The following is a 16,613-nucleotide window of genomic DNA, read 5'->3' as shown; positions in this document are numbered from 1 at the left end:
TGAGAAAACGTTTTGTTTTCAATTGAATTATGTTCTATATTTTTCTCAGGACAATTTGAACAATCTGTCAATTTTCAGGCAGCATGGAAATTCTAATAGACTAAGAAAAAACAAAACGAAACCGAAAGACTTTTTAAACTTTCATCAATCACATTGTTTTGGTTACCAAGCATATCCAATATTGGATTTCAAGTAGGGATGTTGAGATTTTCAGTGCATCAGTCCTTGCTGGTGGTTTTAAAGCCTACTGAAAACGTTTTGGGATGGATTTAGAAATGGGTACTTTTAATCATGTACTTTCCTGAATGAGGAGCATCCCTATCAATTTACGAAAGAAAAAGGAGACTTCCAAAATAGTTATCAGTTGTTTTATATCCAAAGAAGAACGTGCCGAAACCCGGGATCGAACCAGGGACCTTTGGATCTTCAGTCTAACGCTCTCCCAACTGAGCTATTTCGGCCTGTGCTGCTAGTTGTGGAGGTCACTGTTTTGGGAATTTGAAGATGTTCCACATCATAGAAATGTAAAGACATTGTGAATACAATTACAAGAATAACAAAAATTTCCAAACCGGAAGTAAATTTTTTAAACGTGTTGTGTTTTTGTACATTTATATGGTGTGAAAAGATGCCGAAACCCGGGATCGAACCAGGGACCTTTAGATCTTCAGTCTAACGCTCTCCCAACTGAGCTATTTCGGCCGCCTCTAACAGTAAGCGTGGACACTTTTTAAAAAAATTGAAGACACAGCAAAAGCATAGAAATCCAACTGCATTACAAACCAGAGTCCTCTCCAGCACAAGAAAATTTCCAATTACTTCACAGGAAGCTACATTTCTTTAAATTAGTTGATAAGTATCAATATACTAGCAAGATAAAGCTTAACATTGAAGCAAGGACCTTTAGAGCTTCAGCGAGACCATGGCAAAACCTAGAGATGAGCCAGGTACTTCAAGATCATCAGTGTAAAGCTCTGCATACCGAGCAAGGACCTGTAGAGCTTCAGCGAGACCATTGCAAAACCTAGAGATGTGCCAGATACTTCAAGATCTTCAGTGTAAAGCTCTCCACACAGAACTATTTTAGCTTCACGAGAGTGAAAAGATGATCTCCCTTTGAAGAATTTGAAGACATTCCATCGTGAACTAAATTTCACAAAGTTACAATACATTTAATATGAACCTTTCCAAAACCCAGAAACTAAACAGGGACCTTAAGCCTAATGCTCTGCCAACCAAGCCATTTGAGCCTCTGAGAAAACGTTTTGTTTTCAATTGAATTATGTTCTATATTTTTCTCAGGACATTTTGAACAATCTGGCAATTTTCAGGCAGCATGGAAATTCTAATAGACTAAGAAAAAACAAAACAAAACCGAAAGACTTTTTAAACTTTCATCAATCACATTGTTTTGGTTACCAAGCATATCCAATATTGGATTTCAAGTAGGGATGTTGAGATTTTCAGTGCATCAGTCCTTGCTGGTGGTTTTAAAGCCTACTGAAAACGTTTTGGGATGGATTTAGAAATGGGTACTTTTAATCATGTACTTTCCTGAATGAGGAGCATCCCTATCAATTTACGAAAGAAAAAGGAGACTTCCAAAATAGTTATCAGTTGTTTTATATCCAAAGAAGAACGTGCTGAAACCCGGGATCGAACCAGGGACCTTTGGATCTTCAGTCTAACGCTCTCCCAACTGAGCTATTTCGGCCTGTGCTGCTAGTTGTGGAGGTCACTGTTTTGGGAATTTGAAGATGTTCCACATCATAGAAATGTAAAGACATTGTGAATACAATTACAAGAATAACAAAAATTTCCAAACCGGAAGTAAATTTTTTAAACGTGTTGTGTTTTTGTACATTTATATGGTGTGAAAAGATGCCGAAACCCGGGATCGAACCAGGGACCTTTAGATCTTCAGTCTAACGCTCTCCCAACTGAGCTATTTCGGCCGCCTCTAACAGTAAGCGTGGACACTTTTTAAAAAAATTGAAGACACAGCAACAGCATAGAAATCCAACTGCATTACAAACCAGAGTCCTCTCCAGCACAAGAAAATTTCCAATTACTTCACAGGAAGCTACATTTCTTTAAATTAGTTGATAAGTATCAATATACTAGCAAGATAAAGCTTAACATTGAAGCAAGGACCTTTAGAGCTTCAGCGAGACCATGGCAAAACCTAGAGATGAGCCAGGTACTTCAAGATCATCAGTGTAAAGCTCTGCATACCGAGCAAGGACCTGTAGAGCTTCAGCGAGACCATTGCAAAACCTAGAGATGTGCCAGATACTTCAAGATCTTCAGTGTAAAGCTCTCCACACAGAACTATTTTAGCTTCACGAGAGTGAAAAGATGATCTCCCTTTGAAGAATTTGAAGACATTCCATCGTGAACTAAATTTCACAAAGTTACAATACATTTAATATGAACCTTTCCAAAACCCAGAAACTAAACAGGGACCTTAAGCCTAATGCTCTGCCAACCAAGCCATTTGAGCCTCTGAGAAAACGTTTTGTTTTCAATTGAATTATGTTCTATATTTTTCTCAGGACATTTTGAACAATCTGGCAATTTTCAGGCAGCATGGAAATTCTAATAGACTAAGAAAAAACAAAACAAAACCGAAAGACTTTTTAAACTTTCATCAATCACATTGTTTTGGTTACCAAGCATATCCAATATTGGATTTCAAGTAGGGATGTTGAGATTTTCAGTGCATCAGTCCTTGCTGGTGGTTTTAAAGCCTACTGAAAACGTTTTGGGATGGATTTAGAAATGGGTACTTTTAATCATGTACTTTCCTGAATGAGGAGCATCCCTATCAATTTACGAAAGAAAAAGGAGACTTCCAAAATAGTTATCGGTTGTTTTATATCCAAAGAAGAACATGCCGAATCCCGGGATCGAACCAGGGACCTTTAGATCTTCAGTCTAACGCTCTCCCAACTGAGCTATTTCGGCTTGTGCTGCTAGTTGTGGAGGTCACTGTTTTGGGAATTTGAAGATGTTCCACATCATAGAAATGCAAAGACATTGTGAATACAATTACAAGAATAACAAAAATTTCCAAACCGGAAGTAAATTTTTTAAACGTGTTGTGTTGTATTTTTGTACATTTATATGGTGTGAAAAGATGCCGAAACCCGGGATCGAACCAGGGACCTTTAGATCTTCAGTCTAACGCTCTCCCAACTGAGCTATTTCTGCCTCCTCTTACAGTAAGCGGGGACACTTTTTAAAAAAAATTGAAGACACAACAACAGCATAGAAATCCAACTGCATTACAAACCAGAGTCCTCTCCAGCACAAGAAAATTTCCAATTACTTCACAGGAAGCTACATTTCTTTAAATTAGTTGATAAGTATCAATATACTAGCAAGATAAAGCTTAACATTGAAGCAAGGACCTTTAGAGCTTCAGCGAGACCATGGCAAAACCTAGAGATGAGCCAGGTACTTCAAGATCTTCAGTGTAAAGCTCTGCATACTGAGCAAGGACCTGTAGAGCTTCAGCGAGACCATTGCAAAACCTAGAGATGTGCCAGATACTTCAAGATCTTCAGTGTAAAGTTCTCCACACAGAACTATTTTAGCTTCACGAGAGTGAAAAGATGATCTCCCTTTGAAGAATTTGAAGACATTCCATCGTGAACTAAATTTCACAAAGTTACAATACATTTAATATGAACCTTTCCAAAACCCAGAAACTAAACAGGGACCTTAAGCCTAATGCTCTGCCAACCAAGCCATTTGAGCCTCTGAGAAAACGTTTTGTTTTCAATTGAATTATGTTCTATATTTTTCTCAGGACAATTTGAACAATCTGTCAATTTTCAGGCAGCATGGAAATTCTAATAGACTAAGAAAAAACAAAACGAAACCGAAAGACTTTTTAAACTTTCATCAATCACATTGTTTTGGTTACCAAGCATATCCAATATTGGATTTCAAGTAGGGATGTTGAGATTTTCAGTGCATCAGTCCTTGCTGGTGGTTTTAAAGCCTACTGAAAACGTTTTGGGATGGATTTAGAAATGGGTACTTTTAATCATGTACTTTCCTGAATGAGGAGCATCCCTATCAATTTACGAAAGAAAAAGGAGACTTCCAAAATAGTTATCAGTTGTTTTATATCCAAAGAAGAACGTGCCGAAACCCGGGATCGAACCAGGGACCTTTGGATCTTCAGTCTAACGCTCTCCCAACTGAGCTATTTCGGCCTGTGCTGCTAGTTGTGGAGGTCACTGTTTTGGGAATTTGAAGATGTTCCACATCATAGAAATGTAAAGACATTGTGAATACAATTACAAGAATAACAAAAATTTCCAAACCGGAAGTAAATTTTTTAAACGTGTTGTGTTTTTGTACATTTATATGGTGTGAAAAGATGCCGAAACCCGGGATCGAACCAGGGACCTTTAGATCTTCAGTCTAACGCTCTCCCAACTGAGCTATTTCGGCCGCCTCTAACAGTAAGCGTGGACACTTTTTAAAAAAATTGAAGACACAGCAACAGCATAGAAATCCAACTGCATTACAAACCAGAGTCCTCTCCAGCACAAGAAAATTTCCAATTACTTCACAGGAAGCTACATTTCTTTAAATTAGTTGATAAGTATCAATATACTAGCAAGATAAAGCTTAACATTGAAGCAAGGACCTTTAGAGCTTCAGCGAGACCATGGCAAAACCTAGAGATGAGCCAGGTACTTCAAGATCATCAGTGTAAAGCTCTGCATACCGAGCAAGGACCTGTAGAGCTTCAGCGAGACCATTGCAAAACCTAGAGATGTGCCAGATACTTCAAGATCTTCAGTGTAAAGCTCTCCACACAGAACTATTTTAGCTTCACGAGAGTGAAAAGATGATCTCCCTTTGAAGAATTTGAAGACATTCCATCGTGAACTAAATTTCACAAAGTTACAATACATTTAATATGAACCTTTCCAAAACCCAGAAACTAAACAGGGACCTTAAGCCTAATGCTCTGCCAACCAAGCCATTTGAGCCTCTGAGAAAACGTTTTGTTTTCAATTGAATTATGTTCTATATTTTTCTCAGGACATTTTGAACAATCTGGCAATTTTCAGGCAGCATGGAAATTCTAATAGACTAAGAAAAAACAAAACAAAACCGAAAGACTTTTTAAACTTTCATCAATCACATTGTTTTGGTTACCAAGCATATCCAATATTGGATTTCAAGTAGGGATGTTGAGATTTTCAGTGCATCAGTCCTTGCTGGTGGTTTTAAAGCCTACTGAAAACGTTTTGGGATGGATTTAGAAATGGGTACTTTTAATCATGTACTTTCCTGAATGAGGAGCATCCCTATCAATTTACGAAAGAAAAAGGAGACTTCCAAAATAGTTATCGGTTGTTTTATATCCAAAGAAGAACATGCCGAAACCCGGGATCGAACCAGGGACCTTTAGATCTTCAGTCTAACGCTCTCCCAACTGAGCTATTTCGGCTTGTGCTGCTAGTTGTGGAGGTCACTGTTTTGGGAATTTGAAGATGTTCCACATCATAGAAATGCAAAGACATTGTGAATACAATTACAAGAATAACAAAAATTTCCAAACCGGAAGTAAATTTTTTAAACGTGTTGTGTTGTGTTTTTGTACATTTATATGGTGTGAAAAGATGCCGAAACCCGGGATCGAACCAGGGACCTTTAGATCTTCAGTCTAACGCTCTCCCAACTGAGCTATTTCGGCCGCCTCTAACAGTAAGCGTGGACACTTTTTAAAAAAATTGAAGACACAGCAACAGCATAGAAATCCAACTGCATTACAAACCAGAGTCCTCTCCAGCACAAGAAAATTTCCAATTACTTCACAGGAAGCTACATTTCTTTAAATTAGTTGATAAGTATCAATATACTAGCAAGATAAAGCTTAACATTGAAGCAAGGACCTTTAGAGCTTCAGCGAGACCATGGCAAAACCTAGAGATGAGCCAGGTACTTCAAGATCATCAGTGTAAAGCTCTGCATACCGAGCAAGGACCTGTAGAGCTTCAGCGAGACCATTGCAAAACCTAGAGATGTGCCAGATACTTCAAGATCTTCAGTGTAAAGCTCTCCACACAGAACTATTTTAGCTTCACGAGAGTGAAAAGATGATCTCCCTTTGAAGAATTTGAAGACATTCCATCGTGAACTAAATTTCACAAAGTTACAATACATTTAATATGAACCTTTCCAAAACCCAGAAACTAAACAGGGACCTTAAGCCTAATGCTCTGCCAACCAAGCCATTTGAGCCTCTGAGAAAACGTTTTGTTTTCAATTGAATTATGTTCTATATTTTTCTCAGGACATTTTGAACAATCTGGCAATTTTCAGGCAGCATGGAAATTCTAATAGACTAAGAAAAAACAAAACAAAACCGAAAGACTTTTTAAACTTTCATCAATCACATTGTTTTGGTTACCAAGCATATCCAATATTGGATTTCAAGTAGGGATGTTGAGATTTTCAGTGCATCAGTCCTTGCTGGTGGTTTTAAAGCCTACTGAAAACGTTTTGGGATGGATTTAGAAATGGGTACTTTTAATCATGTACTTTCCTGAATGAGGAGCATCCCTATCAATTTACGAAAGAAAAAGGAGACTTCCAAAATAGTTATCAGTTGTTTTATATCCAAAGAAGAACGTGCCGAAACCCGGGATCGAACCAGGGACCTTTGGATCTTCAGTCTAACGCTCTCCCAACTGAGCTATTTCGGCCTGTGCTGCTAGTTGTGGAGGTCACTGTTTTGGGAATTTGAAGATGTTCCACATCATAGAAATGTAAAGACATTGTGAATACAATACAAGAATAACAAAAATTTCCAAACCGGAAGTAAATTTTTTAAACGTGTTGTGTTTTTGTACATTTATATGGTGTGAAAAGATGCCGAAACCCGGGATCGAACCAGGGACCTTTAGATCTTCAGTCTAACGCTCTCCCAACTGAGCTATTTCGGCCGCCTCTAACAGTAAGCGTGGACACTTTTTAAAAAAATTGAAGACACAGCAACAGCATAGAAATCCAACTGCATTACAAACCAGAGTCCTCTCCAGCACAAGAAAATTTCCAATTACTTCACAGGAAGCTACATTTCTTTAAATTAGTTGATAAGTATCAATATACTAGCAAGATAAAGCTTAACATTGAAGCAAGGACCTTTAGAGCTTCAGCGAGACCATGGCAAAACCTAGAGATGAGCCAGGTACTTCAAGATCATCAGTGTAAAGCTCTGCATACCGAGCAAGGACCTGTAGAGCTTCAGCGAGACCATTGCAAAACCTAGAGATGTGCCAGATACTTCAAGATCTTCAGTGTAAAGCTCTCCACACAGAACTATTTTAGCTTCACGAGAGTGAAAAGATGATCTCCCTTTGAAGAATTTGAAGACATTCCATCGTGAACTAAATTTCACAAAGTTACAATACATTTAATATGAACCTTTCCAAAACCCAGAAACTAAACAGGGACCTTAAGCCTAATGCTCTGCCAACCAAGCCATTTGAGCCTCTGAGAAAACGTTTTGTTTTCAATTGAATTATGTTCTATATTTTTCTCAGGACATTTTGAACAATCTGGCAATTTTCAGGCAGCATGGAAATTCTAATAGACTAAGAAAAAACAAAACAAAACCGAAAGACTTTTTAAACTTTCATCAATCACATTGTTTTGGTTACCAAGCATATCCAATATTGGATTTCAAGTAGGGATGTTGAGATTTTCAGTGCATCAGTCCTTGCTGGTGGTTTTAAAGCCTACTGAAAACGTTTTGGGATGGATTTAGAAATGGGTACTTTTAATCATGTACTTTCCTGAATGAGGAGCATCCCTATCAATTTACGAAAGAAAAAGTAGACTTCCAAAATAGTTATCGGTTGTTTTATATCCAAAGAAGAACATGCCGAAACCCGGGATCGAACCAGGGACCTTTAGATCTTCAGTCTAACGCTCTCCCAACTGAGCTATTTCGGCTTGTGCTGCTAGTTGTGGAGGTCACTGTTTTGGGAATTTGAAGATGTTCCACATCATAGAAATGCAAAGACATTGTGAATACAATTACAAGAATAACAAAAATTTCCAAACCGGAAGTAAATTTTTTAAACGTGTTGTGTTGTATTTTTGTACATTTATATGGTGTGAAAAGATGCCGAAACCCGGGATCGAACCAGGGACCTTTAGATCTTCAGTCTAACGCTCTCCCAACTGAGCTATTTCTGCCTCCTCTTACAGTAAGCGGGGACACTTTTTAAAAAAAATTGAAGACACAACAACAGCATAGAAATCCAACTGCATTACAAACCAGAGTCCTCTCCAGCACAAGAAAATTTCCAATTACTTCACAGGAAGCTACATTTCTTTAAATTAGTTGATAAGTATCAATATACTAGCAAGATAAAGCTTAACATTGAAGCAAGGACCTTTAGAGCTTCAGCGAGACCATGGCAAAACCTAGAGATGAGCCAGGTACTTCAAGATCTTCAGTGTAAAGCTCTGCATACTGAGCAAGGACCTGTAGAGCTTCAGCGAGACCATTGCAAAACCTAGAGATGTGCCAGATACTTCAAGATCTTCAGTGTAAAGTTCTCCACACAGAACTATTTTAGCTTCACGAGAGTGAAAAGATGATCTCCCTTTGAAGAATTTGAAGACATTCCATCGTGAACTAAATTTCACAAAGTTACAATACATTTAATATGAACCTTTCCAAAACCCAGAAACTAAACAGGGACCTTAAGCCTAATGCTCTGCCAACCAAGCCATTTGAGCCTCTGAGAAAACGTTTTGTTTTCAATTGAATTATGTTCTATATTTTTCTCAGGACAATTTGAACAATCTGTCAATTTTCAGGCAGCATGGAAATTCTAATAGACTAAGAAAAAACAAAACAAAACCGAAAGACTTTTTAAACTTTCATCAATCACATTGTTTTGGTTACCAAGCATATCCAATATTGGATTTCAAGTAGGGATGTTGAGATTTTCAGTGCATCAGTCCTTGCTGGTGGTTTTAAAGCCTACTGAAAACGTTTTGGGATGGATTTAGAAATGGGTACTTTTAATCATGTACTTTCCTGAATGAGGAGCATCCCTATCAATTTACGAAAGAAAAAGGAGACTTCCAAAATAGTTATCGGTTGTTTTATATCCAAAGAAGAACATGCCGAAACCCGGGATCGAACCAGGGACCTTTAGATCTTCAGTCTAACGCTCTCCCAACTGAGCTATTTCGGCCTGTGCTGCTAGTTGTGGAGGTCACTGTTTTGGGAATTTGAAGATGTTCCACATCATAGAAATGCAAAGACATTGTGAATACAATTACAAGAATAACAAAAATTTCCAAACCGGAAGTAAATTTTTTAAACGTGTTGTGTTGTATTTTTGTACATTTATATGGTGTGAAAAGATGCCGAAACCCGGGATCGAACCAGGGACCTTTAGATCTTCAGTCTAACGCTCTCCCAACTGAGCTATTTCTGCCTCCTCTTACAGTAAGCGGGGACACTTTTTTAAAAAATTGAAGACACAACAACAGCATAGAAATCCAACTGCATTACAAACCAGAGTCCTCTCCAGCACAAGAAAATTTCCAATTACTTCACAGGAAGCTACATTTCTTTAAATTAGTTGATAAGTATCAATATACTAGCAAGATCAAGCTTAACATTGAAGCAAGGACCTTTAGAGCTTCAGCGAGACCATGGCAAAACCTAGAGATGAGCCAGGTACTTCAAGATCTTCAGTGTAAAGCTCTGCATACTGAGCAAGGACCTGTAGAGCTTCAGCGAGACCATTGCAAAACCTAGAGATGTGCCAGATACTTCAAGATCTTCAGTGTAAAGCTCTTTACACTGAACTATTTTAGCTTCACGAGAGTGAAAAGATGATCTCCCTTTGAAGAATTTGAAGACATTCCATCGTGAACTAAATTTCACAAAGTTACAATACATTTAATATGAACCTTTCCAAAACCCAGAAACTAAACAGGGACCTTAAGCCTAATGCTCTGCCAACCAAGCCATTTGAGCCTCTGAGAAAACGTTTTGTTTTCAATTGAATTATGTTCTATATTTTTCTCAGGACATTTTGAACAATCTGGCACTTTTCAGGCAGCATGGAAATTCTAATAGACTAAGAAAAAACAAAACAAAACCGAAAGACTTTTTAAACTTTCATCAATCACATTGTTTTGGTTACCAAGCATATCCAATATTGGATTTCAAGTAGGGATGTTGAGATTTTCAGTGCATCAGTCCTTGCTGGTGGTTTTAAAGCCTACTGAAAACGTTTTGGGATGGATTTAGAAATGGGTACTTTTAATCATGTACTTTCCTGAATGAGGAGCATCCCTATCAATTTACGAAAGAAAAAGGAGACTTCCAAAATAATTGGTTGTTTTATATCCAAAGAAGAACATGCCGAAACCCGGGATCGAACCAGGGACCTTTAGATCTTCAGTTTAACGCTCTCCCAACTGAGCTATTTCGGCCTGTGCTGCTAGTTGTGGAGGTCACTGTTTTGGGAATTTGAAGATGTTCCACATCATAGAAATGCAAAGACATTGTGAATACAATTACAAGAATAACAAAAATTTCCAAACCGGAAGTAAATTTTTTAAACGTGTTGTGTTGTATTTTTGTACATTTATATGGTGTGAAAAGATGCCGAAACCCGGGATCGAACCAGGGACCTTTAGATCTTCAGTCTAACGCTCTCCCAACTGAGCTATTTCGGCCTCCTCTAACAGTAAGCATGGACACTTTTTAAAAAAATTGAAGACACAACAACAGCATAGAAATCCAACTGCATTACAAACCAGAGTCCTCTCCAGCACAAGAAAATTTCCAATTACTTCACAGGAAGCTACATTTCTTTAAATTAGTTGATAAGTATCAATATACTAGCAAGATAAAGCTTAACATTGAAGCAAGGACCTTTAGAGCTTCAGCGAGACCATGGCAAAACCTAGAGATGAGCCAGGTACTTCAAGATCATCAGTGTAAAGCTCTGCATACCGAGCAAGGACCTGTAGAGCTTCAGCGAGACCATTGCAAAACCTAGAGATGTGCCAGATACTTCAAGATCTTCAGTGTAAAGCTCTCCACACAGAACTATTTTAGCTTCACGAGAGTGAAAAGATGATCTCCCTTTGAAGAATTTGAAGACATTCCATCGTGAACTAAATTTCACAAAGTTACAATACATTTAATATGAACCTTTCCAAAACCCAGAAACTAAACAGGGACCTTAAGCCTAATGCTCTGCCAACCAAGCCATTTGAGCCTCTGAGAAAACGTTTTGTTTTCAATTGAATTATGTTCTATATTTTTCTCAGGACATTTTGAACAATCTGGCAATTTTCAGGCAGCATGGAAATTCTAATAGACTAAGAAAAAACAAAACAAAACCGAAAGACTTTTTAAACTTTCATCAATCACATTGTTTTGGTTACCAAGCATATCCAATATTGGATTTCAAGTAGGGATGTTGAGATTTTCAGTGCATCAGTCCTTGCTGGTGGTTTTAAAGCCTACTGAAAACGTTTTGGGATGGATTTAGAAATGGGTACTTTTAATCATGTACTTTCCTGAATGAGGAGCATCCCTATCAATTTACGAAAGAAAAAGGAGACTTCCAAAATAGTTATCGGTTGTTTTATATCCAAAGAAGAACATGCCGAAACCCGGGATCGAACCAGGGACCTTTAGATCTTCAGTTTAACGCTCTCCCAAATGAGCTATTTCGGCCTGTGCTGCTAGTTGTGGAGGTCACTGTTTTGGGAATTTGAAGATGTTCCACATCATAGAAATGCAAAGACATTGTGAATACAATTACAAGAATAACAAAAATTTCCAAACCGGAAGTAAATTTTTTAAACGTGTTGTGTTGTATTTTTGTACATTTATATGGTGTGAAAAGATGCCAAAACCCGGGATCGAACCAGGGACCTTTAGATCTTCAGTCTAACGCTCTCCCAACTGAGCTATTTCGGCCTCCTCTAACAGTAAGCGTGGACACTTTTTAAAAAAATTGAAGACACAACAACAGCATAGAAATCCAACTGCATTACAAACCAGAGTCCTCTCCAGCACAAGAAAATTTCCAATTACTTCACAGGAAGCTACATTTATTTAAATTAGTTGATAAGTATCAATATACTAGCAAGATAAAGCTTAACATTGAAGCAAGGACCTTTAGAGCTTCAGCGAGACCATGGCAAAACCTAGAGATGAGCCAGGTACTTCAAGATCTTCAGTGTAAAGCTCTGCATACCGAGCAAGGACCTGTAGAGCTTCAGCGAGACCATTGCAAAACCTAGAGATGTGCCAGATACTTCAAGATCTTCAGTGTAAAGCTCTCCACACAGAACTATTTTAGCTTCACGAGAGTGAAAAGATGATCTCCCTTTGAAGAATTTGAAGACATTCCATCGTGAACTAAATTTCACAAAGTTACAATACATTTAATATGAACCTTTCCAAAACCCAGAAACCAAACAGGGACCTTAAGCCTAATGCTCTGCCAACCAAGCCATTTGAGCCTCTGAGAAAACGTTTTGTTTTCAATTGAATTATGTTCTATATTTTTCTCAGGACATTTTGAACAATCTGGCAATTTTCAGGCAGCATGGAAATTCTAATAGACTAAGAAAAAACAAAACAAAACCGAAAGACTTTTTAAACTTTCATCAATCACATTGTTTTGGTTACCAAGCATATCCAATATTGGATTTCAAGTAGGGATGTTGAGATTTTCAGTGCATCAGTCCTTGCTGGTGGTTTTAAAGCCTACTGAAAACGTTTTGGGATGGATTTAGAAATGGGTACTTTTAATCATGTACTTTCCTGAATGAGGAGCATCCCTATCAATTTACGAAAGAAAAAGGAGACTTCCAAAATAGTTATCGGTTGTTTTATATCCAAAGAAGAACATGCCGAAACCCGGGATCGAACCAGGGACCTTTAGATCTTCAGTCTAACGCTCTCCCAACTGAGCTATTTCGGCCTGTGCTGCTAGTTGTGGAAGTCACTGTTTTGGGAAGTTGAAGATGTTCCACATCATAGAAATGCAAAGACATTGTGAATACAATTACAAGAATAACAAAAATTTCCAAACCGGAAGTAAATTTTTTAAACGTGTTGTGTTGTATTTTTGTACATTTATACGGTGTGAAAAGATGCCGAAACCCGGGATCGAACCAGGGACCTTTAGATCTTCAGTCTAACGCTCTCCCAACTGAGCTATTTCGGCCTCCTCTAACAGTAAGCGTTGACACTTTTTAAAAAAATTGAAGACACAACAACAGCATAGAAATCCAACTGCATTACAAACCAGAGTCCTCTCCAGCACAAGAAAATTTCCAATTACTTCACAGGAAGCTACATTTCTTTAAATTAGTTGATAAGTATCAATATACTAGCAAGATAAAGCTTAACCTTGAAGCAAGGACCTTTAGAGCTTCAGCGAGACCATGGCAAAACCTAGAGATGAGCCAGGTACTTCAAGATCTTCAGTGTAAAGCTCTGCATACCGAGCAAGGACCTGTAGAGCTTCAGCGAGACCATTGCAAAACCTAGAGATGTGCCAGATACTTCAAGATCTTCAGTGTAAAGCTCTCCACACAGAACTAATTTAGCTTCACGAGAGTGAAAAGATGATCTCCCTTTGAAGAATTTGAAGACATTCCATCGTGAACTAAATTTCACAAAGTTACAATACATTTAATATGAACCTTTCCAAAACCCAGAAACTAAACAGGGACCTTAAGCCTAATGCTCTGCCAACCAAGCCATTTGAGCCTCTGAGAAAACGTTTTGTTTTCAATTGAATTATGTTCTATATTTTTCTCAGGACAATTTGAACAATCTGTCAATTTTCAGGCAGCATGGAAATTCTAATAGACTAAGAAAAAACAAAACGAAACCGAAAGACTTTTTAAACTTTCATCAATCACATTGTTTTGGTTACCAAGCATATCCAATATTGGATTTCAAGTAGGGATGTTGAGATTTTCAGTGCATCAGTCCTTGCTGGTGGTTTTAAAGCCTACTGAAAACGTTTTGGGATGGATTTAGAAATGGGTACTTTTAATCATGTACTTTCCTGAATGAGGAGCATCCCTATCAATTTACGAAAGAAAAAGGAGACTTCCAAAATAGTTATCAGTTGTTTTATATCCAAAGAAGAACGTGCCGAAACCCGGGATCGAACCAGGGACCTTTGGATCTTCAGTCTAACGCTCTCCCAACTGAGCTATTTCGGCCTGTGCTGCTAGTTGTGGAGGTCACTGTTTTGGGAATTTGAAGATGTTCCACATCATAGAAATGTAAAGACATTGTGAATACAATTACAAGAATAACAAAAATTTCCAAACCGGAAGTAAATTTTTTAAACGTGTTGTGTTTTTGTACATTTATATGGTGTGAAAAGATGCCGAAACCCGGGATCGAACCAGGGACCTTTAGATCTTCAGTCTAACGCTCTCCCAACTGAGCTATTTCGGCCGCCTCTAACAGTAAGCGTGGACACTTTTTAAAAAAATTGAAGACACAGCAACAGCATAGAAATCCAACTGCATTACAAACCAGAGTCCTCTCCAGCACAAGAAAATTTCCAATTACTTCACAGGAAGCTACATTTCTTTAAATTAGTTGATAAGTATCAATATACTAGCAAGATAAAGCTTAACATTGAAGCAAGGACCTTTAGAGCTTCAGCGAGACCATGGCAAAACCTAGAGATGAGCCAGGTACTTCAAGATCATCAGTGTAAAGCTCTGCATACCGAGCAAGGACCTGTAGAGCTTCAGCGAGACCATTGCAAAACCTAGAGATGTGCCAGATACTTCAAGATCTTCAGTGTAAAGCTCTCCACACAGAACTATTTTAGCTTCACGAGAGTGAAAAGATGATCTCCCTTTGAAGAATTTGAAGACATTCCATCGTGAACTAAATTTCACAAAGTTACAATACATTTAATATGAACCTTTCCAAAACCCAGAAACTAAACAGGGACCTTAAGCCTAATGCTCTGCCAACCAAGCCATTTGAGCCTCTGAGAAAACGTTTTGTTTTCAATTGAATTATGTTCTATATTTTTCTCAGGACATTTTGAACAATCTGGCAATTTTCAGGCAGCATGGAAATTCTAATAGACTAAGAAAAAACAAAACAAAACCGAAAGACTTTTTAAACTTTCATCAATCACATTGTTTTGGTTACCAAGCATATCCAATATTGGATTTCAAGTAGGGATGTTGAGATTTTCAGTGCATCAGTCCTTGCTGGTGGTTTTAAAGCCTACTGAAAACGTTTTGGGATGGATTTAGAAATGGGTACTTTTAATCATGTACTTTCCTGAATGAGGAGCATCCCTATCAATTTACGAAAGAAAAAGGAGACTTCCAAAATAGTTATCGGTTGTTTTATATCCAAAGAAGAACATGCCGAAACCCGGGATCGAACCAGGGACCTTTAGATCTTCAGTCTAACGCTCTCCCAACTGAGCTATTTCGGCCTGTGCTGCTAGTTGTGGAGGTCACTGTTTTGGGAATTTGAAGATGTTCCACATCATAGAAATGCAAAGACATTCTGAATACAATTACAAGAATAACAAAAATTTCCCAACCGGAAGTAAAGTTTTTAAACGTGTTGTGTTGTATTTTTGTACATTTATATGGTGTGAAAAGATGCCGAAACCCGGAATCGAACCAGGGACCTTTAGATCTTCAGTCTAACGCTCTCCCAACTGAGCTATTTCGGCCTGTGCTGCTAGTTGTGGAGGTCACTGTTTTGGGAATTTGAAGATGTTCCACATCATAGAAATGCAAAGACATTGTGAATACAATTACAAGAATAACAAAAATTTCCAAACCGGAAGTACCTGGCTCATCTCTAGGTTTTGCCATGGTCTCGCTGAAGCTCTAAAGGTCCTTGCTTCAATGTTAAGCTTTATCTTGCTAGTATATTGATACTTATCCAACTGCATTACAAACCAGAGTCCTCTCCAGCACAAGAAAATTTCCAATTACTTCACAGGAAGCTACATTTCTTTAAATTAGTTGATAAGTATCAATATACTAGCAAGATAAAGCTTAACATTGAAGCAAGGACCTTTAGAGCTTCAGCGAGACCATGGCAAAACCTAGAGATGAGCCAGGTACTTGAAGATCTTCAGTGTAAAGCTCTGCATACTGAGCAAGAAACTGTAGAGCTTCAGCGAGACCATTGCAAAACCTAGAGATGTGCCAGATACTTCAAGATCTTCAGTGTAAAGCTCTCCACACTGAACTATTTTAGCTTCACGAGAGTGAAAAGATGATCTCCCTTTGAAGAATTTGAAGACATTCCATCTTGAACTAAATTTCACAAAGTTACAATACATTTAATATGAACCTTTCCAAAACCCAGAAACTAAACAGGGACCTTAAGCCTAATGCTCTGCCAACCAAGCCATTTGAGCCTCTGAGAAAACGTTTTGTTTTCAATTGAATTATGTTCTATATTTTTCTCAGGACATTTTGAACAATCTGGCAATTTTCAGGCAGCATGGAAATTCTAATAGACTAAGAAAAAACAAAACAAAACCGAAAGACTTTTT

The 16,613-nt window shown here is 38.0% G+C and overlaps 14 non-coding genes across 14 annotated transcripts; all 14 read right to left on the bottom strand.

The window, feature by feature from the left end:
• Positions 1–629: 629 nt before the first annotated feature.
• TRNAF-GAA (transfer RNA phenylalanine (anticodon GAA)) lies at positions 630–702 on the bottom strand. Its single transcript has one exon. It is a non-coding gene; the product is annotated as a tRNA-Phe (tRNA).
• Positions 703–1,882: 1,180 nt separating this feature from the next.
• Positions 1,883–1,955, bottom strand: TRNAF-GAA (transfer RNA phenylalanine (anticodon GAA)). The gene has a single exon. It is a non-coding gene; the product is annotated as a tRNA-Phe (tRNA).
• Positions 1,956–4,394: 2,439 nt separating this feature from the next.
• On the bottom strand, positions 4,395–4,467 carry TRNAF-GAA (transfer RNA phenylalanine (anticodon GAA)). Its single transcript has one exon. It is a non-coding gene; the product is annotated as a tRNA-Phe (tRNA).
• Positions 4,468–5,406: 939 nt separating this feature from the next.
• TRNAF-GAA (transfer RNA phenylalanine (anticodon GAA)) lies at positions 5,407–5,479 on the bottom strand. The gene has a single exon. It is a non-coding gene; the product is annotated as a tRNA-Phe (tRNA).
• Positions 5,480–5,652: 173 nt separating this feature from the next.
• Positions 5,653–5,725, bottom strand: TRNAF-GAA (transfer RNA phenylalanine (anticodon GAA)). Its single transcript has one exon. It is a non-coding gene; the product is annotated as a tRNA-Phe (tRNA).
• Positions 5,726–6,904: 1,179 nt separating this feature from the next.
• TRNAF-GAA (transfer RNA phenylalanine (anticodon GAA)) lies at positions 6,905–6,977 on the bottom strand. Its single transcript has one exon. It is a non-coding gene; the product is annotated as a tRNA-Phe (tRNA).
• Positions 6,978–7,916: 939 nt separating this feature from the next.
• TRNAF-GAA (transfer RNA phenylalanine (anticodon GAA)) lies at positions 7,917–7,989 on the bottom strand. Its single transcript has one exon. It is a non-coding gene; the product is annotated as a tRNA-Phe (tRNA).
• A 1,186-nt stretch (positions 7,990–9,175) lies between these two features.
• TRNAF-GAA (transfer RNA phenylalanine (anticodon GAA)) lies at positions 9,176–9,248 on the bottom strand. Its single transcript has one exon. It is a non-coding gene; the product is annotated as a tRNA-Phe (tRNA).
• A 1,428-nt stretch (positions 9,249–10,676) lies between these two features.
• On the bottom strand, positions 10,677–10,749 carry TRNAF-GAA (transfer RNA phenylalanine (anticodon GAA)). The gene has a single exon. It is a non-coding gene; the product is annotated as a tRNA-Phe (tRNA).
• Positions 10,750–12,946: 2,197 nt separating this feature from the next.
• TRNAF-GAA (transfer RNA phenylalanine (anticodon GAA)) lies at positions 12,947–13,019 on the bottom strand. The gene has a single exon. It is a non-coding gene; the product is annotated as a tRNA-Phe (tRNA).
• Positions 13,020–13,192: 173 nt separating this feature from the next.
• Positions 13,193–13,265, bottom strand: TRNAF-GAA (transfer RNA phenylalanine (anticodon GAA)). Its single transcript has one exon. It is a non-coding gene; the product is annotated as a tRNA-Phe (tRNA).
• Positions 13,266–14,445: 1,180 nt separating this feature from the next.
• TRNAF-GAA (transfer RNA phenylalanine (anticodon GAA)) lies at positions 14,446–14,518 on the bottom strand. The gene has a single exon. It is a non-coding gene; the product is annotated as a tRNA-Phe (tRNA).
• Positions 14,519–15,457: 939 nt separating this feature from the next.
• TRNAF-GAA (transfer RNA phenylalanine (anticodon GAA)) lies at positions 15,458–15,530 on the bottom strand. Its single transcript has one exon. It is a non-coding gene; the product is annotated as a tRNA-Phe (tRNA).
• A 173-nt stretch (positions 15,531–15,703) lies between these two features.
• TRNAF-GAA (transfer RNA phenylalanine (anticodon GAA)) lies at positions 15,704–15,776 on the bottom strand. Its single transcript has one exon. It is a non-coding gene; the product is annotated as a tRNA-Phe (tRNA).
• Between the last annotated feature and the right edge of the window lie 837 nt (positions 15,777–16,613).

Source organism: Engystomops pustulosus, chromosome 1 (genome assembly GCF_040894005.1).
Source record: "Engystomops pustulosus chromosome 1, aEngPut4.maternal, whole genome shotgun sequence".
NCBI lineage: Eukaryota > Metazoa > Chordata > Amphibia > Anura > Leptodactylidae > Engystomops > Engystomops pustulosus.
The sequence above is the reverse complement of the archived record's forward strand: the minus strand, read 5'-3'. Positions and strand labels throughout refer to the sequence as shown.